Raw genomic sequence first — 27,825 nt, 5'->3', positions numbered from 1 at the left:
CGCTTAACAAATGCCATTAAAAAAAAAGAATGGCCACGTCTCTTAAAATGGAAGCTCCTTGTGGGCAGGGAACGTCTTTTGTGTTTTTGGTGCTCTCTCCCACATTCAGTAGAGTCCATCCTAAAGCAATAATATGTGCTCAGTAAATACAATTACTGCTCTCTGAGTCACCATCTAACAGTCAAAATAGGTGGAGCAAGATGAATTTCATTCTCCATTTCACGGTTGAGGAAACTGAGGCATAGGGAAGTTAAGTATCTCATCCAAGGTCACACAGCAGATGAGCGGCAGAGCGGGAATTAGAATCCAGGTCTCCTCTTTTCACTAGGCCATGCTACAGCTCAGGGGCTGATTGACTCACATGTTTCTTTACAAGGTAAATGTGTTCTGGAATGATTTTGCCTTATTGTTCCTTCTACACTGGAATGATGAAGTGAGGGTTAATGAAAGGAGCAGGGAACTTCCAAAACCACCACCAACCAACTGGAGTACTAAGGCCAGTCAGTTGACCTCTCTGTGCCACGGAACCACCACCAACCAACTGGAGTACTAAGGCCAGTCAGTTGACCTCTCTGTGCCACGGTTTCTTCATCTGTAAAATGGGGAGAACTTATCTTTACTCCTTAGATTAAAAGCTCCAGGTGGGACAGGGTTTCAATTACCGGTATCTACTCCGGAGTTCAGCAAATCCTAGACATGTGTTTAAGGAGCCCCTAATAAATGAATGAATGAGTTATATATCAGAATTGATTTGAACGATGGTGTCACGTCCTTCCGGCCGACCGTCCGCATTCGACTTTTCGATCTCTCCACTTCTGCTGATGTGTAGGGAGAAACATAATATGGAGTGACTAAGGCTCAGAGACGTTAAGGATCTGGTTCAGTGACACACAGCAAGGCAGTTACTGATCCCCACTGAGCTCCCAGGACCCTCTTGTCTCTTTTTTTTAATGGTATTTATTCACTGCTTACTACGTGGCGAACACCGTCCTGGGATGGTAAGTTCTCTGCTTAGGCCTTATTCGAAAACAGTGTTTCTCTCCTTTCTGGCATAATTCAGCAGTGTTATGTCCTCTGAAAGCTGTGTTGATACCGTTGTGACAACAAATGTATGCACTCACTTTTTTAGTCTATTAAATAGCACGAGATGAGACAACTGCTGCCCAATTACAATGCAATCCCTTTTTTCAAGGTCTCTAAAGTGCTACTTGCTGTCTCAACTGATGATAAGTGAGAGAGCTGACAGGGAAATTTTAAGGTGAAAATGGAAGATGGATATTATGCTTGCTCCTGCAGGCACTGTATCCTCCCTGCACCCCTAGAATACCTGGGGACCAGCATAGTGGAGCAAAGATCCCTGAAATAATGATAAGAAGAATAATAATACTAAAATAATAATCATGGAATTTGTTAAGCACTTAGTATGTGCCAGAAACTGTACTGTAGAAACAGAAACCAGAAACGGAGAAGCAGCATGGCTCAGTGGAAAGAGCCCTGGCTTTGGAGTCAGAGTTCATGGCTTCAAATCCCGGCTCTGCCACTTGTCAGCTGTGTGACTTTGGGCAAGTCACTTAACTTCTCTGTGCCTCAGTTACCTCATCTGTAAAATGGGGATTAAGACTGTGAGCCCCCTGTGGGACAACCTGATCACCTTGTAACCTCCCCAGTGCTTAGAACAGTGCTTTGCACATAGTAAACACTTAATAAATACCATCATCATTATTATTATTATTTTCTGAGCCTCAGTTCCCTCATCTGTAAAATGGGGATGAGGACTTTGTGCCCCACGTGGGGCAACCTGATGAGCTTGTATCCCCCCAGCGCTTAGAACACAGTTTGGCACATAGTAAGCGCTTAATAAATGCCATCATCATTATTATTATTAACCAAAGCACTGGGGTAATAATAATAATAATGATGGTATTTGGTAAGTGCTACTATGTGTCAAGTATTGCTCTAATCACTGGGGGAGATGCAAGCTAATCAGGTTGGTCACAGTCTCTGTTCCACATGGGGCTCATAGTCTTAATCCCCATTTTACACATGAGGTAACTGAGGCACAGAGAGGTTAAGTGACTTGTCTGAGGTCACCCAGCAGGCAAACGGCGGAGCTGGGAATAGAACCCATGTCCTTCTGTCTCCCAGGCCCATGCTTTATCCACTAGGGCATGCTGCTTCTCTAAGCAAATTTCCAAGCAAATCATGTTGGACACAGTCCCTGTCCCACGTGGGGCTCATGGTCTCAATCCCCATTTTACAGATGAGGTAACTGAGGCACAGAGGAGTAAAGTGACTTGTCCAATGTCACACAGCAGACAAGCGGCAGAGAAGTAAAGTGACCCTGAGGGAGAGCAGAATGAGAATTCCGGTCCGAGAACCGTGTGGTGCTGTGACTCCATCCAGGTTTTTCATTGGATGATATGGAAAGTTTCCCTGCAGGTTGGCAAAAAGGATTTTATGCCCTTGGATGGAAGCTTCTTGAGGGTAGGGATTATGCCTACCCACTCGATTGCACTCTCCCAAGGGCTTAATAGTAATCTCCCAAGTACACTAGATTGTAAACTTGTTGTGGGCAGGGAATGTGTCTGTTTATTGTTCCCTTGTACTCTCCCAAGTGCCTAGTACAGTGCTCTGCATGCAGTAAGTACTCAGTAAGTGCAATTGAATTGAATGAATCAATGAATGCTCTGCACAAGGCAAGCACTCAATAAATACCATTGATTGAATTCTATTATACTCTTGCAAATAATAATGATAATAATGATTTTTTTTTTAAATGGTATTTGTTAAGCACTTAAGTGCCGGGTACTGTTCGAAGGAGTGGTTTAGACACGAGTTCATGAGGCTGGACACAGTCTCTGTCCCACGTGGGGCTCATAGTCTTAATCCCCATTTTACAGATGAGGTAACTGAAGCCCAGGGAAGGGAATGACTTCCCCAAGGTCACACATCAGATTTGTTAAGTGCTTATTATATGCCAAGCACAGTGTTAAGTACTGGGGTAGATATAAGATAACTAGGTTGGGCACAGTCCTGTATGGAGCTCAGAGCCCAAGTAGTGATTGATTATCAATATGAAGATGGAGAAGTAGCATGGCTTAATGGATAGAACACAAGCTTGGGAGTCAAAGCAACCTGAGTTCTAATCCTGGCTTTGCCACTTGTTTGCCATGTGACTTTGGGTAAGTCACTTCCCTTCCCTGTGCCTCACTGCTCTCATTGGTAAAATGGGATTACGACTGTGAGCCCCACGTGGGACGGAGACTGTGTCCAACCTGATTAGCCCGTATCTACCCCAGCGCTTAGTACAGTGCCTGGTACAGAGTGAGCGCTTAACAGATACCACAGTTACCATTACTATTAGAGGGTGGGCTCAGATGAATCATAGAAGACCACCTCCAGTCACAGCTGCAAATCCTAGGGTGGACAAACTCATTTATCTGAGGTTTAGGGAGGGTGAGGGAAGAACGTCCTGTAAAAAAAACTCACCTCCCTATTCTCATTCTCATCTCCAAAAAGGAGGCTTCAAAGAGGGCTAATAGAAGTACTGGAGATCATGAGCTAGTCAATAGAAATAAATCATACGGTATAAAAGAAAATAGGCAAACACACAAAAAAAGGATGAAAGAGATTATCGCCCAGAAAAGCCAAAACAATTTCATCTTCAAAAGAATTCTCCAAAGTACTTTCACCAAAAGAAGATATATGTGAAGCTTGCGGGAATTGAGAGAGACATCTAATGAAGTCATTATTATCATAAAAATCGAGAAGGGGACTGAGTCAGGAGAGCAGGGTTCTAGTTGCGGTTTCACCATTTGCCTGCTGGGTGACCGTGGGCAAGTTACTTAACTTCTCTGTCTCCTCATTTTAAAATGGTGGGAAGATTCCTGGTCTCCCTCCTTGTTTCACGGTGGGATGCTTATGGGACAGGAAATGTGTCAATTTGCTCTCTGAGAACAGGGGATGAGTTTACCAACTCTGTTATTTCATAGTTTAATGGATAGAGCATGGGCCTGGGTTTCGGAAGGACCTGAATTCTAATCCCAGCTCCTCCACTTATCTAGGCCTTAGTTACCTCATCTGGAAAATGGGGATTGAGACTGTGAGCCCCATGTGGGACAGGGAATGTGTCTAACCCAATTTGCTTGTATCCACCCCAGAGCAGGGTCTGACACATAGTAAGCACTTAACAAATAACATAATCATCATTGTCATCACAAAAGTGATGTATATATGTATATATGTTTGTACATATTTATTACTCTATTTTACTTGTACATATCTATTCTATTTTATTTTGTTGGTATGTTTGGTTTTGTTCTCTGTCTCCCCCTTTTAGACTGTGAGCCCACTGTTGGGTAGGGACTATCTCTATATGTTGCCAACTTGTACTTCCCAAGCGCTTAGTACAGTGCTCTGCACACAGTAAACGCTCAATAAATATGATTGATTGATTGATTGAAAACTGAAGTGGCAGCTGGGGGATGGAAGGTGGAGAGATTAGATTGCATCCAGGGAAGGCTTCCTGGAGGAGATGTTTTGCAGAAGCTGAGGATGGTCATTTTCACCCTCTGCACCCCTGGCCCTGGCTGCGGTAAGCCAAATCTGTAACTTATTTATCTATCCGTACTGGATTAATATTTCTGTGATTTATTGATCTATCTATAATGTATTTATACCCACAATTCACTTATTTATATTAATGTCTGTCTCCCCCCAGCTCCCGCCCCAGACAGTAAGCTCTTTGTGGGCAGGGAACATGTCTACCATCTCTGTTATATTAGACTCTCCCAAGTGCTTAGTACAGTGCTCTGCGCACAGCAAGAACTCAATAAATTTGTTTGATTGACTGATGCCGTGGGAAGACAGTGTTGCTGGGTGAAAGAGCAGCCAACCAAGACAGGAGATCCAAGGTGAAATCCTAGCTCTGCCTCTAGTCTTGCTGTGTGACCTTGGACTGGTCATTTTACCTTTCTGCATCACAGTTTCCTCATCTATAAAATGGTGATAAAAGATACCTGCTCTCCTTCCCTATTAGATTGTGAGGGCTGAGTGATATAAGGGCTGCGACTGGATTATTTTGTATCTACTCCAGTGCTTAGTACAGGCTTTGGCATGTAAGAAAGTGCTCATCGAATACCGTAATTGTTATTGACCGTTATTGTTACCGTTATTGTTATCAGGTCCATTACATCATTTCAGTGGAATTAATTTCTGTGCGCTGTTTCGAAAGCACCTTTAGCACAATACGATGCTTCTAACACAATATTCCTTTTGCCCAAAGGTTCTCAAGGTATGGGAGACAGGTAATTAATCTATGTAGTTTCATGGAGAAAGGAAAGATTTAGAGAACTGATGGAAAAAAATTGAAGCTGCATTCGGAGAGAGAGAAAAAAAAGAGATGTCGTCCTCCCCAGAGTATTTGGTGGGAATTAAATAGAGATTAAATGAATGAGGCATCCCATTTTTTTCTTCCTATTCTTCCCATCTCTTTTAACCCACTCCAGGACATTTTTTGCTAAACAAATTAATTAAATGACAATTCAGGATAATTCACAGTCCATGCCTGTGTTGATCTACAGACAATTACTCTCCCCCCTTCAAAGCCTAATTGAAGGCCCATCTCCTCCAAGAGGCCTTCCCAGAGTAAGCCCCACTTTTCCTCATCTCCCGCCGGCTTCTGTCACACTGACTTGCTCCCTTTACTCTTCCCACCAACTTGTACTTCCCAAGCGCTTAGTACAGTGCTCTGCACAAAGTAAGCGCTCAATAAATACAATTGATTGATTGATTGATTTGTATTGATGTCCTCCCCGGCTTTAGGCTGTGAGCTTACTGTGAGCAGGGATTGTCACTGTTTATTGTTGCATTGTAATGTACTTTCCCAAGCGCTTAGTACAGTGCTCTGCACACAGTAAGCACTTAATAAATACAATTGAACGAATGAATGATCTGTATTTGGTAGCGGAAACAGAATGAGAACTCTGGGTGCACCTATTTTAATTTTTTAAATGTGCTCTCTCAAGGACTTAGTACAGTGCTCTCCACACAGTAAGCGCTCAATAAATACCATTGATTGGCTGATTGATTAAATCATTTTTGGTGGGAACTAGATTTTAGTTTAACTATCGGTGCTCCAGAATGCCAGGCAGAGGAATATGGGGAAGCATTATGGCTTAGTAAATCAAGCCCGGGCCTGGGCCAGAGGACCTGGGTTCTAATCCTGACTCTTGTACAGGCTGTGTAATCTTCATGACCTGAGGGCAGAACCAATGGGATTTAGTGATGGATTGAATATGTGGGTTGAGTGAGAGAGAGGAGTCAAAGAAAATGCAAAGTTCAGGGGCTTGTGTCCCACCTAATTGACTTGTATCTACCCGAGTTTAGAACAGTGCTTGACACATAGTAACCACTTTAACAAATAGATTTTTAAAGTAATGAAAAAATTGTATTTCTTTGTTTGGTTTTTCACCTTACAGAGCTTGTCCGACTTGTTACTGTTAATTTGGCTGTTTTTGTGTTTTTTGGTGGGGGGACAGTGTTATTTGTTAAGTGCTAACTCTGTGCTAGGCACTGTACTAAGCACTGGGGAAGAAACAAACTAATCAGATTGGACACATGGGACTCACAGTCTTAATCCCCATTTTACAGATGCAGTCACTGAGGCACGGAGAAGTGAAGTGACTTGCCCGAGGTCACACAGCAGATAAGTGGCAGAGTGGGGATTAGAACCCAGATCCTTCTGACTCCCAGGCTTGTGCTCTATAATAATAAAAATAATGATGGTTTTTGTTAAGTGCTTACTATGTGAAAAGCACCGTTCTAAGCACTGGGGAGGTTACAAGGTGATCAGGTTGTCCCACAGTGGGCTCACAGTTTTAATGCCCATTTTACAGGTGAGGTAACTGAGGCACAGAGAAGTAACTGGCAGATGGGCTAGTGTGGCTAGTAGAAAGAGCGCAAGTTCCCGCGCAAGTTCCCGATCTGATGACAAGTGTGTTTAGAAATAAACTGTTTGTGTTTCTTTATTTTAATTACTCTGTGTGTTGTCAGCTGTAGGTTTCACAATTTGACTGTACATGATTGTGTTATGCTACTATTAATGAATGACAGATGGTTCACATCAGAGAGTATAGGGGATTTAATGAAAAGGCTATCAAAGGAGCTGGCTAACATTCTAAGTAGATCAAATGAGATGTCTCTAAGGAGAAAGGGAAAATCAGGTCTGCAGTTAAGCACACGCACATTACAAATCTCTGGAGGTTACGGACACCAGATAAAGTTGACATATAAGACATCTCACATGTTATATTGGGCCCGCAGTGCAATGTAATGACATCATGCATGTCATTTTGCAGGACGCCAGGATCTGACTGACCAGAAGCTTGTCTCCTCCTTTGCTTCCCCTTCCCGAGTCCCTCTTTTTGTAATGGTATTTGTTAATTGCTTACCATGTGCCAGGCAGTGTACTAAACCCCATGGTAGATACAAGCTAATCCGGTTGGACACGGTCCTTGTCCCGCACGGGGTGTACAGTCTTCATCCCCATGTTACAGATGAGGTCACTGAGGTCCAGAGAAGTGACTTATTCAAGGTCACACAGCAGCCAAGTGTCTGTATCCCCTTCTAGCCTGTTAACTTGTCAGGCAACGTGTCTTATTATCTCTGTTCTACCGTATTCTGGCAAGCGCTTGGCACAGTGCCCTGCACATAGTAAGTGCTCAATAAATACGATGGATTGATCGATATTGTCTAAGGAATGGGGTGATGGGATTCCGGAAAGATGGGTAACTGATAGATGGTCTATTGGGCCAACTCCTAGCAGTCGACCAATCGATCAATCAATCAATGGTATTTATTGAGCACTTAATGCGTGTGCTCTAATGGTGTCCCCTGGAGTGCAAGATCCTTGTGGGTAGGGTATATTCCTTGTGATTCTGTTGTATTTCCCAAGACCTTCCTACAATTGACGCTCAGAAATACCATCCCTAGGACCCCTTGTTTCCCTAGGGGTAAAAACTCTACTGGAAATTCCGAAATATCTCTAAATGACGGGGACAACCTCAAGCCTTTTATTCCCTGATCTGGTTCCGAGCCTCTGTTTTCCAATCTGGTGAAATGAAAGGCTACAAGTTTTTTGTTTTGTTTTTTTAAACAAGTTGGCCCTTTGAACAGGGGACTGGCTTTCTCTAATGTGCATGAGTTACTCTTTCAGCTCTGATTACCCAGCACTTTGATAACACCAGATAGGAACAGCTGAAAATGAGCAAATTTAATCAACCAATTATCTTAGAAAAAAAAGGGAACCTTTTATGCACATTTTCACACCCTGGTCAAGGTCAAAATTAAGGACCAGTGAGTGACTCAAGGAATAATTTTGGGGAAAAAAGTTAATTTCTACATGCACTTGCTCAGATAGTGTCTAGGGTATGTTGAAATTAGGAAAGTTGATTATGATAAATGAGGGTCAAATTAGCATTTTTTTCCCCACCTAAAGCTATTCCTGTTATTCCATATTGTGAAAAATCTCCCTCAATTACCGGCAGGATCATCCATCATTAGAGAAATGTGACTTCCCCCCTCACTTCTTGATGCATTGGAGATTTTATTAAACTGTTATTTTTGAAACCTCAAAATTTTAGCACTGGGGGAAACTACATGCTCAGGTGATGAATTAAATACCGTCTAGGTTGGAAAAACAGTCTAAAGTGGAGGAAAATATTCGGGGAAGTTTACAGAGGATAGGTCAAGAATGTATTTTACAATCTTGCTTCCCTGTCTTTGAAAAATTCTTCAGATCATTTTACCAGGGCCAGCTTTGAAAGGTTAAAAGACTGAAGGAGTCACATGTTGTATTGTTAGAGCGTGGAGATAGATGATAAAAAATTATAATAACAACAACAACGATAATAATAATAATGATCCTAATTGTGGGCAGAGATTGTGTCTTCCACTGTATTCATTTATTCATTCAATTGTATTTACTGAGCGCTTGCTGTGTGCAGTGCACTGTACTGAGCGCTTGGGAAGTACAAGTCGGCAACATATAGAGACGGTCCCTACCCAACAACGGGCTCAAAGTCTAGAAGGGAGAGATAGACAATGAAACAAAACATGTAGACAGGTTCTAAATACAGTGGTCTGCACACAGTAAGCGCTCAATAAATACAATTGAATGAATGACTCTGGGTGACTTAAGAAAAGTAGATGGTCCTAGTGGATAGAGCATACTATATATACTGGATAGAGATACTGTAGTAACTACTTGGAAACTAATGTTATGACCTCACATAAAACAGCCACTGACAAGAACCAAAATGTTCATCTCTTCAGTGCAGCATACCAAAACGCAGTACATTATAATAATGATAATAATAGTCAGTCAATCATATTTATTGAGCATTTACTGTGTGCAGAGCACTGTACTAAGTGCTTGGGAGAGTACAGTGCAATGATAAATGGATACATTCCCTGCCAGCAATGAGCTTACAGTCTAGAGGTGATCTTACAGCTTAGGGGATGCAATAATAGTAATTGTGATATTTCTGAAGGGATTACCTATGTTGAACACTGTTTTAAGTGCTGGAGCTGTTTTGTTGTGTGTCTCCCCTCTTCTAGACTGTGGGCCTATTTTGGGTAGGAATTGTCTCATTATAATAATGGCATTTATTAAGCGCTTACTATGTGCAAAGCACTGTTCTAAGTGCTGGGGAGGTTACAAGGTGATCACATTGTCCCACGGGGGGCTCGCAGTCTTAATCCGCATTTTACAGATGAGGTAACTGAGGCCCAGAGAAGTTAAGTGACCTGCCCAAAGTCACACAGCTGACAATTGGCGGAGCTGGGATTTGAACCCATGACCTCTGACTCCAAAGCCCATGCTCTTTCCACTGAGCCATGCTGCTATTTGTTGCTGAAGTGTGCTTTCCAAGCACTCAGTACAGTGCTCTGCACACAGTAAGCACTCAATAAATACAATTGATTGTATGAATTAAAGTTAAGTAGTTCAAACACAATCCCTGTCCCTCCTGGGGCTCCTAGTCTAAGGAGGAGGGAGAAGAGGTAGTGAACCCCTAATTAACAAATAAGGTAACTGAGGTGCATGGAAGTGAAGTGGCTCGGCCAGGGTCACAGGGCAGAAGCGTGGCTGATGCAGGATTAGAACCCAGGTCCTCTGACACGCTGGCCCAGACTCTTTCCGCTGGGCCATACTGAAGGATTAGCCCTCCAAATGAAGTTTTCCTACTTTGGCTTGCTATTTAAATTTAGAAAACTTGCAGGAAAAAGATTGCCGAATAAATATTCTCAGAGACAATATTCCCCGTAATCCTGTAACCGAGTGTTGTCTTCCAGGCCTAGAGGGGTACCAGGAGGGAGGGAGGAGGGCACATTTTAAATTACCTGTAGACACATTTAAAGGGTTAGCACTCAGAACTGACGGGCGCCAGTGTTCGAAGTCATTATTCAGAAAAAAATACAGCTCAAATCGAAAGCTGGGACAAGGGAAGCTGTCAGGGAAACTGATAATGCAGCACAATGAGGATAAAATGTTCAAAAGTTACCAAAGATTGGGCTTTCGTTTGTACCTTAGCTGGAACCTGATTTCCCGAGCTGAACATGCAATAAGGAAAGAAACAGGGCAGAAACAGATCTAACTGTCGTGGACAATATCCAGAAGTGATAAACTACCCTGGGCTAAACCAAACCCTGGTTTTACGGGATTCGGTTTGTCTGAACTGAAAGCCTAAACAAACTGAAACAGTCGCTCAATCAATCATATTTATCGAGCGTTTACTATATGCAGAGCAATGTACTAAGCGCTTGGGAGAGTACAATACAACAGACCTGAAATGTTGCATTTCCACATCTCCATCTTTCTGTTCCTTTTCCTCATTTTTGCGTCTGTTTCCCATAACTAGTCAGCTTCCTCACTGTGCCTTTTAACTCTCTACAAGTAGTTTGTGCTCAGTGAGTATTACCGACTGATTATCAATTGACTGGACAATTTTACCACCGTTTGTCAAACATCAGTGAAAAAAAGACTTCAGCAGCTCAAACCTTTCCGTTTTTGTGCTGTGTTGAAGTCCAATGACAGTAGATTGAATAGGTCAATGGAAGGAGTAATCTCCGTTATTCCGTTCAATATTCCTTTATTCCTAACAGCCCTGGTGGTCAGCCATAAAAAGTGTGCCTCTGCAGTAGTGGGGAGAAGTTTGTGAACCATAGTGTTTACCAAGAGCTTGTTATGTGTCAAGTGCAAGATAATCAGAGAGGTTAAGTGGCTTGTCTAAGGAGGCACAGTGGATCGCCGGCAGAGCTGTTGTACTTTGCCGAGTGCTTAGTACAGTGCTCTGCACACAAGAAATGCTCAATAAATGCCATCTATGATGATGATGATGATATTTATGATGCTGAGGTCTGGGATTTAAACCCCAGCTCCCACAAAGCCATGCTGCTTCTCAATAAAATTAGGGAAATTCCCATGTTCCTGGAGGCAGAAGGCCCTGCCTCTGTTTATCCTTCTTCTTTCTGATTCAATCAGGATGCCCTGCTTCAGCATCCTTATCCTTTCCTCTATCTCATCTTTCCCAGTTGTATCTCTAGAACATCTCCTGCCTTTTCTCAAAATCCACCCATCTACCTGGCACATCCAATCCCATCTCTTTGCCCCTTATCAAAACACTTACCTCCTGCCTAACCCCCATCTTCAACTGTTCACTCTCCAGTGGCTTCTTCCCCACTGCTTTCAAACATGCCCATGTTTCCCCTAACCTAAAAGAACCCTCCCTTGACCCCAATTATTGCCCCATCTCCCTCCTACCATTCCTCTCCAAACTCCTTGAACACATTGTCTACACCTGCTGTCTCAAGTTCCTCTCCAATTCTCTCCTCAACCCCCTCCAATCTGGCTTCAATCCCTTTCACGTCACAAAAACCACCCTCTCAAAGGTCACCAATGATCTTCTCCTTGCCAAATCCCATCCCATCTTCCTCTACCTCTCAGCTGCCTCCCACAATGTCGATCACTCTGTTCTAACCCAAGCACGTAGCACAGTGCTCTGCACAAATGCAGTAAGCTCTTAATAAATATGATTGATTGATCGATTGATTTTAACCACTATGAGGAAAGCATGGGCTAAAACTGTAAGCCCCTCTGGACTGTAAGCTCATTTTGGCAGGGAAACGTGTTTACCAACTTTGGTATATTGTAGTATCCTAAGTGCTTAATACAGTGCTCTGCACAAAGTGAAGCAGCATTGCCTAATGGATAGATCCCGGGCCTGGGAATCAGAAGGAGCTGGGTTCTAATCCTGGCTCTACCACTTGTCTGCTGTGTGATCTTAAACAAGTTGTTTCTCTTCCCTGGGCCTCAGCTGTGAAATGGGGATTAAGAAGACTGTGAGCCCAATGTAGGACTGGACTGTGTCCAACCTGATTTGCTTGTATTCAGACCAGTGCTTACTATAGTGCCTGGCACATAATAATAATAATAATAGCATTTATTAAGCGCTTACTATGTGTCTCTATATGTTGCCAACTTGTACTTCCCAAGCGCTTAGTACAGTGCTCTGCACACAGTAAGGGCTCAATAAATACGATTAATGATTGATGATACAAAGCACTGTTCTAAGCGCTGGGGAGGGTACAAGGTGATCAGATTGTCCCACGGGGGGCTCACAGTCTTCATCTCCATTTTACAGATGAGGGAACTGAGGCCCAGAGAAGTGAAATGACTTGTCCAAATTCACACAGCTGACAAGTGGCAAAGCCGGTATTTGAACCCAAAACCTGGCCTCTTTCTACTGAGCCACGCTGCTTCTCCAGGAAGTGCTTAACAAATGACACAATTATCATTAAGCACTCAATAAATACCACTGATTGATTAATCCACCGCAAGGAAGACCGTGAAGATTTTATGTGCAGATAATAAAAAGCCACTTTGGAATATGTGATCTGATAGAGTAAAGGGACTGCAAGGATAAGGCCGTTATATTTAACTGACAGCTTGACTGTCTCATAGATGATGTTAAGACAGAAGGCATTGCATAAATTCTGCATTAAAACAGAAACATGGAGTTTTTCTACACAAAAACAATCTAATTCCCTACTCCCAAATTTGTTGCTGGTGTCCTGATTCATATGACGATTGCCAAAGAAAAATATCCTTTTGTGGCTTTTCAAAATGATTGAAAAATAAAAAACACTGAGAAGGAATACACAGAACTATATAAAGTATACTTTATACTTTCATCATATACATGCTTGGCGTTTACTGCAAGCAGCATGGCTCAGTGGAAAGAGCACGGACTTTGGAGTCAGAGGTCATCGGTTCAAATCCCGGCTCCACCACTTGTCAGCTGTGTGACTTTGGGCAAGTCGCTTAACTTCTCTGTGCCTCAGTTACCTCATCTGTAAAATGGGGATTAAGACTGTGAACCCCACGTGGGACAGCCTGATCACCTTGTAAACTCCCCAGCGCTTAGAACAGTGCTTTGCACATAGTAAGCACTTAATAAATGCCATTATTATTATTATTATTATTATTACTTGTAAGTTCCTTGATGACGGGGATAGTGTTTACCTACTTTATTGTTCTCTTCAGTACAGTGCTCTGCACACAGTAAGCACTCAATAGATGCTACTTCTTGGTTCATTATGTTCCCTAAGGGCAGTAATACTAACCATGGTATTTGATAAGCGCTTACTATGTGCCAGGCGCTGTACTAAGCTCTGGGGTGGATTCGAACAAATCGGGTTGGACACAGTCCCTGTCTCACATGGGGCTCACAGTCTTAATCCCCCTTTTACAGTTGAGATGTTAACGGACCGCCCAAGGTCGCACAGCAGACAGGTGGCGGAGCCAGGATTAGAACCCAGGTCCTTTTGACTCCCAATCTCAGGTTCTTTCCAGTAAGCCACACTGCTTCTTAAGGTTTGAGGACGCTTACGCTCGGGGAAAGAGCAGGGCCAGGGATTCTGGGTGAGTCTGGTGGAATTCACAGCATAAAGAAATCCCTCCATGTGTCAATCAGTGGTATTTATTGAGCGCTTACTATATAATAATAATGATAATAATGATGGCATTTATTAAGTGCTTACTATGTGCAAAGCACTGTTCTAAACGCTGGGGAGGTTACAAGATAATCAGGTTGTCCCACGGGGGCTCACAGTCTTAATCTCCATTTTACAGATGAGGGAACTGAGGCACAGGGAAGTTAAGTGACTTGCCCAAAGTCACACAGCTGACAAGTGGCAGAGCCTGGGTTGGAACCCATGACCTCTGACTCTAAAGCCCATGCTCTTTCCGCTGAGACACGCTGCTTCTATATCATCATCATCATCATCAATTGTATTTATTGAGCGCTTACTATGTGCAGAGCACTGTACTAAGCGCTTGGGAAGTACAAATTGGCAACATAGAGAGACAGTCCCTACCCAACAGTGGACTCACAGTCTATATGCAGAGGACTTGTCTGCTGTGTGACCTCGGGTGAGTCACTTCACTTCTCTGTTCTTTAGATTCCTCATCTGTAAAATGGGGATTCGATAGCTGTTCTTGCTCCGACTTAGACTGTAAGCCCCTTGTGGGAGAGGGACTGTGAATAACTCAATTATCTTGTACCTTCTCCAGGACTGAATACAGTGCTTGGTGTTTACTGCAAATATAACCATTGGCAACAACTTCCTTGGGTTCCGGACTCGTCACTCATCCTACCACCTGTTAAAAGGCACATCTCAGAAACCACCCGTTGTTCAATCAATCCATTAATCATATTTATTGAGCAGGTACTGTTTGCAGAGCACTGTACTAAGCACGTGGGAGAGTACATTATACCAGAGTCGGTGGATGTGTTCCCTGCCCACGGTGAGCTTACAGTCCGGGGTGGGGGAGAGACATTAATATTAATAAATGAATAAATGGATAAGTACATAGGTGGTGTGGGGATGAGAGAGGGGTAAATAAAGGGAGCAAATCCAAGTGTCAGGATGATGCCGAAGGAAGTGGGAAGAGAAGAAGAAGTGAGGGTTTAGTCAGGGAAGGCCTCTTGGAGGAGATGTGCATTCAATAAGGCTTTGAAGGTGGGGAGAGTCTGTCGTAGATGAAGAGGGAGGATGTACCTGGCTAGAGGCAGGATGTGGGCAAAGGATCGACGTCAAGATAGACGAGATCGAGGTACAGTGAGTATGTTGGCTTTAGAGGCCCAAAGTGTGTGGGACTGATGATTGTCTTTTTATTCCCAGCAAAAATCAATGCGCGCCATCACCTTCCCCCACGCTGAAATCATTCTGAGGCCAAAAATAAGGCAGAACAAATTGGCCTCTGGGCCGTGGCTTGGAATAATAATACGAAATTAAGGACGGGAGAATACATTAGAGAAAATTTCCCGTCCACGGGGTCTGTGCAGCTTGGAAATTTACTCGCCCCCTGCAAAATGTTTTAGAGATAATGTCCGCTGTAATAGGGTCTTTTAAATGCACGGTGTGACGGGCAGGGTTTAAACATCCCTTTTCACCACTGTGTCACCCTAAATTATCCTAGTAGGTGGAGCTGGGGGAAGCAGCCGGTGGCTAGGTGCTGTAGGAGGTGGCATCTTTGGTGGGTCTTCCCACCCTATCCACCCTCACTGCTAGAGCTAGCAGGGGGGCCATCGAAAAGCAGTGTGGCCCAGTGGAAAGAGCTCCAGCCTGGAAGCCTGAAGACCCGGGTTCTAATCCTGGTTCCGCTGCAGTCTTCATCCCCATTGGACAGATGAAGAAACTGAGGCATATAGAAGTGAAGTGACATGCCCTAGGTTACACTGCAGACACGTGGCTGAGCTGGGATTAGAACCCTACTTGAGTGCTTGTGAGCCCACTGTTGGGTAGGGACTGTCTGTATATGTTGCCAACTTGTACTTCCCAAGTGCTTAGTACAGTGCTCTGCACACAGTAAGCGCTCAATAAATACGATTGATTAAGTAAGGGCAGTAGGGAGGCTGACACGGTTTTTGAAGCTGCAAGCGGACAGAGAAGAGACTTACAATTTCCGTGCTCTATCCATTATCCATCCCCTCATCATTAAGAACTCTTCATTCATTCATTCCATCATATTGAGCGGTTACTGTGTCCACAGCACTGTACTAAGCACTTGGGAAGTTCAGCATATAGAGACGGTCCTTACCCAACAACGGGCTTACAGTCTAGAAGGGGGAGACAGACAATAAAACCAAACGAGGAGATAGGTGTCAAAATCATCAGAACAAATAGAATTACAGCTATATGCACATCTTCAAATCCCGCCACCACCAATCAAGCCATCAAAGTTGTTTATTGAGCACTTAAACTGTGCAGAGCCGTGAACTGAACGGAAGAAGCAGCGTGGCTTAGCAGAAAGAGCCCGGGCTTTGGAGTCAGAGGTCATGGGTTCAAATCATGACTCTGCCAATTGTCAGCTGTGTGACTTTGGGTGAGTCACTTAACTTCTCTGTGCCTCAGTTCCCTCATCTGTAAAATGAGGATGAAGACTGTGAGCCCCCCGTGGGACAACCTGATCACCTTGTAACCTCCCTAGCGCTTAGAACAGTGTTTTGCAAATAGTAAGCACTTAACAAATGCCATTATTATTATTATTATGATAACTCCTGCTCTCCCCACTTCAGCAAGTGGGGAGAAACAACATTGCCTAATGGGTAGAACCCAGGCCCGGGGGTCAGAAAGATCTGAGTTCTAATCCTGCCTCTGCCACTTGTCTACTGTGTGACCTTGGGCAAGTCACTTCACTTCTCTGGCCCTCAGTTGTCTCATCTGTAAAATGGGGATTAAGACTGGGAGCCCCATAGGAGACAAGGACTGTGCCCAACCTGATTAGCTTGTCTATACCCCAGCGCTTAGTACAGTGCCTGGCCCATAGTAAGCGCTTAACAAATACCATAAGAAAACAGTTGTCCTCCCCATCTTCCCCTCACCCTTATGCTCTCTCTCCCTCTCCCCACGAACTTATTCATTTAAAGGATACTATTTTGATCTGTAGTTCTTGGTCCTATCACCATTCGTGGCTTCTTTGGGTCATGAGTTCATGCCTTTGTAGTATTTGACCTCCGGTCTGTTTTCCATGTATACCATTATGCTCTGGAATAAAAGACAAAATCTATTTATCCACTCGTGCTGGTATCCTGCTGCTGGTCTCACCATCCCCAGCTTTCAGGATGCAAATTCATTAAAATGTTCTAATCGAGGTGAAAAAAAATATATATTTCATTCCAAAACGTGTCCTGAGGGGACGGCGGAGATCCAGTAGCCAACAATAAATTAGCCGAAAAAAGAACTTAATATAATGTCAGACAGGGAAACAATGCAAATAAATTGCCTGGGTTTCATCTGCTGTAATTACCGTTTAGAAAAGTAGAACAGGAAATCCAGGCTTCCTGACCCAGACTTCCAGGTTGGAGGTGCCCAGAACGGGGATGGGGAAGAACTCCGAAGCGTCAAATGCCATCATCATGAGAAGCAGTGTGGCTTAGTGGAAAGAGCCTGGGTTTGGCAGTCAGAGGTTGTGAATTCTAATCCCGTTTCTGCCACTTCTCTGCTGTGTGACTTTGAGTAAGTCACTTAACTTCCCTGGGCCTCAGTTCCCTCATCTGTAAAATGGGGATGAAACCTGTGAGTTCTATGTGGGACACCCTGCTTACCTTGTATCTACTCCAGCTCTTAGAATAGTGCTTTGCACATAGTAAGCGCTTAACAAATGCCATCATCATTATTATTATAATTGTAAGACTCTAGACGGCAAATTCATCCTCTAGATTAGAAGCTTTTCCTCTAGACTGTCAGCTTGTTTTGGGCAGGAAACGTATCTACCAACTCTGCTGTAGTATACTCTCCCAAGAGCTTAGTACAGTGTTCTGCTCACAGTAAATGCTAAATAAATACCACTGATGATGATCATGATGATGATCATGATAATTGTACTCTCCTAAGCACTTAGTACAGTGCTCTGCATACAGTAAGCACACAATAAACACCTTTGACTGAAATGACTAGTATATTGTCATCATTAAAAGACTAGTCTTACAATCAAACAATTAATAATGATAGTAATGATAACTGTGGTATTTGTTAAGTGCTTACTATGTGCCAAGCACTGTACTAAGCATTGGGGTAGATACAAGATGATAGGATCAGAATTCTTCTCTCATATGGGACTCACCATCTGTTTTGAGAGCTTTGGTTTGGATCCTCTAAAATACTCTTGACTGGAAGCTTGTTGGGGGCAGGGAACATATCTACCAACCCTGGGATATTGTACAGTGCTTAGTACAGTGCTCTGCTCCCAGTAAGCGCTCAGGAAATACCACTGATTGATCAAATAACCATGACATTGCCGATCGGATCATACATCTTTGAGAGAGAGAAGGTTCTAGAAGACATCAGATGTCCTGAAGCAGAGAGCAAGAGTAGAATTTGAGGTGAGTTAAGCAACCGTTTCACTCTGCACACAATCTCACTCTGTGAGAAGCACTGTGGCCTAGTGGACAGAGCCCGGGCCCGGGAGTCGGAAGGATCTGGGTTCTAATCCCAGCTCTGCCACTTGTCAGTGGTGTAACCCTGCGCAAGTCACTTCACTTCTCTTGGGCCTCAGTTACCTCAGCTGTAAAATGGGGATTAAGGCTGTGAGTCCCATGTGGGACATAGGGTGTGTCCAACTTGATTAGCTTTTCTCTACCCCAGTGTTTAGTACAGTGCCTGGCACCTAGTAAGCACTTAACAAGTATAATTAAAAAAAATGTCCTGAAGCAGAGAGCAAGAGTAGTATTTGAGGTGAGTTTTCACCTCTACACACAAAGGAGCGACTTGTAGTTTCATAAAAAATACACCGACTTGGGGGCCGAATTCCGTTTCCCCAAGCCCCCCAACATTCTCTCTGTCGCCTCAGATGCTTTTCCTCCAATCCTCCCCATCCCACCCACTGCAATTTCATCTGCAAGAACGATACCCTCTCCCAGCTCACCTCGGCCGCCCCTCCCACCGGAATCAGCTTCATAAAAATGAAATGTTTTCCGGGAAGGGAAGGAGGAGACAGTCAGCTTTGTGTCAGTAATTGTCATGCAAAAGGAAACCCAGCAGGCTGACACGGGTGACCCCATTCCCTTGAATTTTCAAGCAAACTCATCAGAGCACACTGGCTGTACATGAAGCTCTACATTTTCTCCACCACAAGAACAAAAAAAAAAGGGGGGGGGGGAGGCATAGATTTAAGTCATTTTGAACAGTGTGGAGAAAGCAAGCTCACCCCCAAAAGATTCAGAAATTTCCCCTGTTCAGGAGGAGTTTGAAAATTCCCATTTTGTAGGAACAGTTGTCCTTGCTGGAGAGGATGGATGGCTAAGGTGATCTTTTCTCTCCGCCGCTGCCACGCAATGATGTTGATTAATCGCAAAGATCATTAAAAAACGGAAGTGTGTCTTTCCCGAGTCCCTGGGGATATAGTCAGAGGTGGTAGGGGAGCCATTTATAATAAGCAAAGTTAGACTAACCTTTTTTGATATTTGAAAAACTTTATCCATGCATCTTTGATCCACTGCAAGAGAAAGGAAAATTTGGATTCAAAGTGACAGGAACCATTCACTAGACTACTTTTTTTTTTAATGGTTTTTAAGTACTTTTTTTAACGGTATTTGTTAAGCACTTGCTATGTGCCAGGCACTGTACTAAGCACTGGGGTATACAAGATAATCAGGTCGGATACAGTCCCCGTCGCATACTGGACTCACAGTCTTAATCCGCATTATTCAGATGAGGGAACTGAGGCACAGAGAAGTTAAACAACTTGTCCAAGAGCACACAGCCATCAAGTGGCAGAGCTGGGTTTAGAACCCAGATCCTCATGTGAGACCAATTTCTCTGGGAGAGAAATAATAATGGTCTTCGTTAAATGTACAATGTATGTATATATTTATATATATGCATATATAATATACTATCATTATATAGTAGTCATGGCATACTTAAACCCTTTATTTTTCCTATCCACACTTCCCCTGCATCAACTAAGCACTTGTCTGTGTATTCCTTAAACTCTATGATACTCATCCCAATCACAGTTTGAAAATTCCCATTTTCTAGGAATTGTTGTCCTTGCTGGAGAGGATGGATGGCTAAGCTGATCTTTTCTTTCCTCTGCTGCCATGAAATGATGTTGATTAATCACAAAGATCATTAAAAATGTAATAATAACAATAGTAATTATGCTACTTGTTAAGCACTTACTATCTGCCAAGCGCTGTTCAAAACACTGGGGTAGATACAAGTTGGACACACTCCCTGTCTCTCATGAGGCTCACACTCGTATCCCAGCTTGGCTTAGTGGAAAGAGCCCGGGCTTGGGAGTCAGAGGCCATGGGTTCTAATCCCACCTCCGCCACTTTTCAGCTGAGTGACTTCGGGCAAGTCACTTCACTTCTCTGTGCCTCAGTGACCTCATCGGTAAAAGGGGGATTAAAACTGTGAGCCCCACGTGGGACAACCTGATCACCTTGTATCTACCCCCAGCGCTTAGAACAGTGCTCGGCACATAGTAAGTGCTTGACAAATGCCATCATCATCATCCCCGTTTTTTATAAATGAGGGAACTGAGGCACAGAAGTGACTTGCCCAAGGTCACACAGCAGACACGTGGCAGAGCTAGAATTAGAACCCAGGTCCTTCTAACTCCCAGGCCTATGTTCTATCGACTAAGCCGTATATTATGTCTTTATACTTTACTATTTCCTCTACCCATAATTCATTTTAATGTCCATTTCTCCTATAGACTGTAAGCTCCTGGTAGGCAAGGATCATTTTTGCCAACTCTGTTGAACTGTACTTTCCCAATCACTCAGTACAGCGCTCTCCACAACATAAGCAGAAGCAGTGTGTCTCAATGGAAAGAGCACAGGCTTTGGAGACAGAAGTCATGGGTTCAAATCCTGGCGCTGCTAATTGTCAGCTGTGTGACTTTGGGCAAGTCACTTCACTTCTCTGTGCCTCAGTTACCTCATCTGTAAAATGGGGGTTAAGACTGTGAGCTCCCTGTGGGACAACCTGATCACCTCGCAACCGCCCCAGTGCTTAGAACGGTGCGTTGCACATAGTAAGTGCTTAATAAATGCCATCATCATTATTATTATAAGCACTCAATAAATGCCATTCATTAATTGGTCTTTAGTTTAAGCCCTATTAATGAATACAGAGGTATCGTTTCACTAACATCAGTGTCTCTGCCACATGCGCGGCTGGTTATTCTTTCTCTGTCCCTTTCCAATTTCCCCAGTCCTTTCAGTTTATTTTTTTATAGTTCCTGGGGCATAATTAGCAAATCTTGATTAATTGATAAGGAACACATTTACTAGCTTATTTATACAGAAGTAATTGATATTTTTTTCCAATTCGTTTCATCAGGAGAAAAATTAGATATGAAATTACTTACCCTTACAACATACTCAGTTTTGTCTGGGAGCCCTGTTGCAAATCAATTATGAGCCCAGTTAATTATTTTGGACATTTTAGAAATTCAGCATTTCATACCTGGGCTTAGAGTCAACCTACTGTGTTTTCTGTATTTGAACAGAAATGTCAATTACTTTGTTCCCAGTGTCCTACCCATGTAACTCTCCTCAGGTTAAAGAAATGGACACACTGCATTTAAACATCATACATTCTGCCTTTATCCCTTTATCGTGTGCATGCAGGGAATGGTTCCAAAATATTAATGCTATAAATAAAATGGAGGAATTTGGGAAATTTGAGTAGACGATAAGGAGAAAATCCTATCCATCAATCAGTGGTATTCCTTGAACGCTTACTGCATGGAGAGCAACGTACTTAACAATTCACTCATTCATTCATTCAGTCGTATTTATTGAGTGCTTACTGTGGGCAGAGCACTGTACTAAGCGCTTGGGAACTTGGAGAAGCAGCATGGCTTAGTGGAAAGAGTCTGGGCTTACGAGTCAGAGGTCATGGGTTCTAATCCCGGCTCCGCTACTTGTCAGCTGTGTGACCCTGGGCAAGTTACTTCACTTCACTATGCCTCAGTTACTTCATCTGTAAAATGAGGATTAAGACTCTGAGCCCCGTGTGGGGCAACCTGATAACTTTGTATCTACCCCAGCGCTTAGAACAGTGCTTGGCACATAGTAAGCGCTAAACAAAATACCATCACCATCATCAACAGCTGGGAGAGTAAAAACGAATAAGTAATAATGGTGGTATTTGTTAAGCGCTTACTATGTGCAAGACACTGTTCTAAGCACTGGGTAGGATACAAGGTGATCAGGTTGTCCCACTTGGGGCTCACAGTCTTAATCCCCATTTTACAGATGAGGTTACTGAGGCACAGAGAAGTTAAGTGGCTTGCCCAAGGTCACACAGCTGACAAGTGGCGGAGCCGGGATTCGAACCCATGACCTCTGACTCCTAAGCCTGCACTCTTTCCACTGAGCCACGCTGCTTCCCCTAAGTAGACATGATCCCTGCCTTCCTGAAGCTTACAGTCTAGCAGGGATGCTTTAAACCTGAGAAGAGAATGAGTAAAGGGAAGAGCAAATAGAAATGAACTACCAGTAGAAGCAAAATAAATGTAGGCAGGTCATATAGCCCATTGAGAAATCTATGGGGATTAGAACGCTTGTTGTTTTTTTTTGTTGGTTTGTTTTTTTTTAAATGGTATTTGTTAAGCACTTTCTATGTGTCAGTCAGTGTAATAGACGCTGGGGTAGATGCAAGGTTGGACACAGTCCATGTCCCACAAGGGGCTCATAGTCTTAGTCCCCATTTTATGAATGAGGCAACCGAAGAACAGTGAAATGAAGAGACTTGCCCAAGGTCACACAGCAGACAAGTGATGGAGCCAGGACTAGAACCCAGGTCCTTCTTACACGCAGGCTTATGCCGCATTCACTTAGCCATCCAGCTTCACTGAATCTATAAGACAGTTTCAATATCCTTATTGCCTCATATGGAGATCGTTGACATTGCTTACATCTAAACGATCAAGAAGAAGACCAGGAATAGAAGTGCTCAGTACAGTGGTCTATACACAGAAAACCCAGAAAACACCCTTTACCCCTCCCCCTTTACCCCTCCCCATCCCCCCCTTACCTCCTTCCCCTCCCCACACCACCTATATATATGTATATATGTTTGTATGTATTTATTACTCTATTTGTTTATTTTATTTGTACGTATTTATTCTATTTATTTTGTTAATATGTTTTGTTTTGTTGTCTGTCTCCCCCTTCTAGACTGTGAGCCCACTGTTGGGTAGGGACTGTCTCTATATGTTGCCAACTTGTACTTCCCAAGTGCATAGTACAGTGCTCTGCACACAGTAAGCGCTCAATAAATACGATTGAATAAATGAATGAACCCAATAAATATCACTGATGGAATACAGGTAGTCTAGTTGCATTATTAGCAAGGTTATTATTATCATTGTGATATTTGTTAAGCACTTACTATGTGTCAAGTACTATTCTAAGCCCTGGGTGGGATACAAGGTAATCAGGTTGGACATACTCCCGGCCCCCCATGGGGCTCAGAGTCTATGTAGGAGGGAGAACAGGGATTGAATCCCCATTTTGCAGTTGAGGAAACTGAGGCACAGAGAAGTGAACGATTTGCCCAAGGTCACCCAGTAAGCAGTTGGCAGGACCAGGATTAGAACCCAGGTCATCTGATGGCCAGGCCTGTGCTCTTTGCATCAGCTAAGGTCACACAGCAGACGAATGAGAGTAGAGAAGCAGTGTGGCCTAATGGAAAGAGCCCAGGCCTGAGAGTCAGAAGGACCTGGGTTCTAATCCCAGCTCTGCCACTTGGCTGGTGTGTGACCTTTGATAAGTCACTTCACTTCTCTGTACCTCAGTTACATCATCTGTAAAATGGGGAATAAGACCGTGAGCCGCATGTGGGACAGAGACTGTGTCTGACCTGATTTGATTGTATCCACCCCAGCACTCAGTAATAATAATAATAATGGTATTTATTAAGCACTTACTATGTGCAAAGCACTGTTATAAGTGCTGGGGTAGATACAAGGTAATCAGGTTGTCCTACGGGGTGCTCACAGGCTTTGTCCCCATTTTACAGATGAGGGAACTGCGGCCCGGAGAAGTGAAGTGACTTACCCAAAGTCACACAGCTGACTAGTGGCAGAGCCGGGATTTGAACCCATGACCTCTGACTCCAAAGCCCGGGCTTTCCACTGAGCCACGCTGCTTTTCCAAATAATAATGGCATTTATTAAGCGCTTACTATGTGCAAAGCACTGTTCTAAGCGCTGGGGAGGTAACAAGGTGATCAAGTTGCCCCACGAGGGGGGCTCACAGTCTTAATCCCCATTTTACAGATGAGATAACTGAGGCCCAGAGAAGTGAAGTGACATGCCCAAAGTCACACAGCTGACAATTGGCCGAGCAGGGATTTGAACTCATGACCTCTGACTCCAAAGCCCAGGCTCTTTCCCACTGAGCCACGCTGCTTCACCTCCTCCAGGAGGCCTTCCCAGACTGAGCCCCTTCCTTCCTCTGCCCCTCGCCCCCCTCTCCATCCCCCATCTTACCTCCTTCCCTTCCCCACAGCACCTGTATATATGTATATATGTTTGTACATATTTTTACTCTATTTATTTATTTATTTATTTTATTTGTACATATCTATTCTATTTATTTTATTTTGTTAGTATGTTTGGTTTTGTTCTCTGTCTCCCCCTTTTAGACTGTGAGCCCACTGTTGGGTAGGGACTGTCTCTATATGTTGCCAATTTGTACTTTCCAAGCGCTTAGTACAGTGCTCTCCACATAGTAAGCGCTCAATAAATACAATTGATTGATTGATTGATTGCTTCTCCAGCATGCCTGACACCTAGTAATGGCTTAACAAATACCACAATTATCAGAACCCTGGTCCTTCTGCTTCCCAGGCTTGTGCTCTACCCACTAAGCCACTCTGCTTTCTTTTTCTGACCGAATGCGAAAAGAAAATGGATCATGGGGTCCACTTGGAGCCTGAGGAGAACTTGAATCCAGTTGCGAGTGACTCCTTCTGGAGGGGTGAAGATCACTGTGACCTGATCAGCCCGTTGCAAGCTTCCAGCGTGATGACCCAGCCGCGGCAGAGAATTTAGTCTTTCTTTTATCTTCTCTCCTCGGCACCACCGTTTATTAAATCTTCAGAGGGTAAATCTCCAAGCTCATAAAAATGAAAAACAAATGGATACCGGCAACTAGCCTAGCTGAGGGGCTTCGGGTTAATGCATTTCCCATGGAGCCGAGCCCCTCTATCACTGTGAGGCTGTCTTTAGTATCCAAAGAAGCCACCCTGACTGTGAAATTCATTCATTCATCATTCGATCGGATTTATTGAGTGCTTACTGTGTGCAGAGCACTGTACTAAGAGCTTGGGATGGTGATGACAGTATTTGTTAAATGTTTACTACGTGTGAAGCACTGTTCTAAACGTTAGTGGGGATACAAGATGATCAGGTTGTCCCACGTGGGGGCTCCCAGTCTTAATCCCCATTTTACAGCTGAGGTAACTGAGGCGCAGAGAAGTTAAGTGAGTTGCCCAAAGTCACACAGGTGACCAGTGGTGGAGCCGGGATTAGAACACATGACCTCTGACTCCCAAACCCAGGCTCTTTCCACTGATCCATGCTGACACTGTACTTTCCCGAGCTCTCAGTGCCGCGCTTCGTACACTGTAAGCGCTCAGTAAATACGATTGAATGAATGAATAGACTGCAAGCTCAATGTGGGCAGGGATCAGCTCTTTTCTATTGTACTTTCCCAAGCTCTTAGTACAGTGCTCTGCACACAGGAAGCACTTAATAAATGGTAATGGTATTTGTTAAACACTTACTTTGTGCTAGGCACTGTTTTAAGCTCTGGGGTAGATACAAGATAATCGGGTTGGACACAGTCCCTGTCTCACATAGGACACACAGTCCTAATTTCCATTTTACAGATGAGGGAACTGAGGCACAGAGAAGTAAAGTGACTCATCCGACAGAGCAGTGACTTCTCCGACATCACCCAGCAGGCTAGTGGCAGAGCCAGAATTGGAACCCAGGTCTTCTGAGTCCCACACCTATGCTCTTTCCACTACACCAAGTGCTTGGCCTATAAGCAGCCTATCAGATTGGTTTGGACATTTGATTCATTCATTCATTCAATCGTATTTATTGAGCGCTTTCTGTGTGCAGAGCACTGTACTAAGCGCTTGGGAAGTACAAGTTGGCAATTATAGAGACGGTCCCAACCCAACAGTGGGCTTACAGTCTATTGATATTTGCACCCTCCCCAGCCCCACAGCACGTATGCAGTTATCTTTAAATTATTATTATTATTATTATTATTATTATTAAAGATAATAATAATAATAATTCTGGTATCTATGAAGAGCTATGTGCCAAGCACTGTTCTAAGCACTGCGGTAGATACAAGGTAATCCGGTGTCCCATGTGGTGCTCACAATTATATATATTAGAAATTATTCGTTCATATTAATGTCTGTCTTCCCCTCTAGACTGTATGCTCATTCTGGGCAGGGAACACTTCTGCTGATTCTGTGGTGCTTTACTCTCCCAAGTGCTTAGTACAGTGCTCTGCATATAGACTGTAAGATTGGCATGGGCAGGGAATGTGCCTATTTATTGTTCTATTGTATTCTCCCCAGCGCTTAGTACAGTGCTCTGCACACAGTAAGCACTCAATAAATAAGATTGGATTAATTCATTAATGAATAATGGCATTTATTAAGCACTTACTATGTGCAAAGCACTGTTCTAAACACTGGGGTGGTTACAAGGTGATAATCAGGTTGTCCCACGTTGGGCTCACAGTCTTCATCCCCATTTTACAGATGAGGGAACTGAGGCACAGAGAAGTGACGTGCCTTGCCCGAAGTCACACAGCTGACAAGTGGTGGAGCTGGGATTTGAACCCATGACTGAAGTAAGTGCTCAATAAATACAATTTATTGATTTTTTGATTGAGAACTGGTGGCTTAAAAAGGACTCGCTCCATCTTCATTTGAACATTAGTCACGCTATGTACTGAACACTTACTGAATGAAAGTGCTGTAGTATGCACTTGGGAAAATGCAACCAATCAATTGTATTTATTGAGTGCTTACTGTGTGCAGAGCACTGTACTAAGCGCTTAATGCAACAGATACAAGGCCCACAAGGAGTTTATACTGTAATCAACTGGAATCTCCGAGGTTTTTTTCAGTCTCTGTCTGATTCTCCGTAGCGTTTTTCTCGATCTCATCCACCTCACTTTTAATTTGAAAGCAACTGTTTGTCTTGCAGTGGTTTTTCGAGTCACACACACCCACACAAAGAGCTCACCCCATCGTGACTGCCACCCGCTTCCAACTGGAAGCACAGCTATATGTGAACGTGTGTGGGTACAGAGCAAGGATGGACTGAGTATTCAAACTCCCGGCCGCAAAGGTAACAAAACAAGTTTGGATTTAGTGACTTCATCTCCAGAAGCAATCTGATTTACTAATTGTCAGCCAGGAGAGGTTCTCCTGTGATAAATCGAGTCTGGGTTAGAATAGGATGTTCGGCAATAAAACTTTTCTCCTGTTTGGAAAAAGTCATGACCCCTATTATTCTGCTGGTATTCAGCTGTCAGCTAACCATGTTTGTGAACAGTAACAGTGGAAGCAACACGCACTGGGGATATTTTCATTGTCTGTTGCATTTGGTTCCTCTTGCTTTGTTGTGACTCGGAACAAACGCAGCGTGGACTCTGTTTTATAAAGATAGTGTCATCCTGTCCCATGACATACATGCATAAC

The sequence above is a fragment of the Tachyglossus aculeatus genome, chromosome 9 (genome assembly GCF_015852505.1).
Source record: "Tachyglossus aculeatus isolate mTacAcu1 chromosome 9, mTacAcu1.pri, whole genome shotgun sequence".
Lineage (NCBI taxonomy): Eukaryota > Metazoa > Chordata > Mammalia > Monotremata > Tachyglossidae > Tachyglossus > Tachyglossus aculeatus.
Note: the sequence above shows the minus strand (reverse complement) of the source record.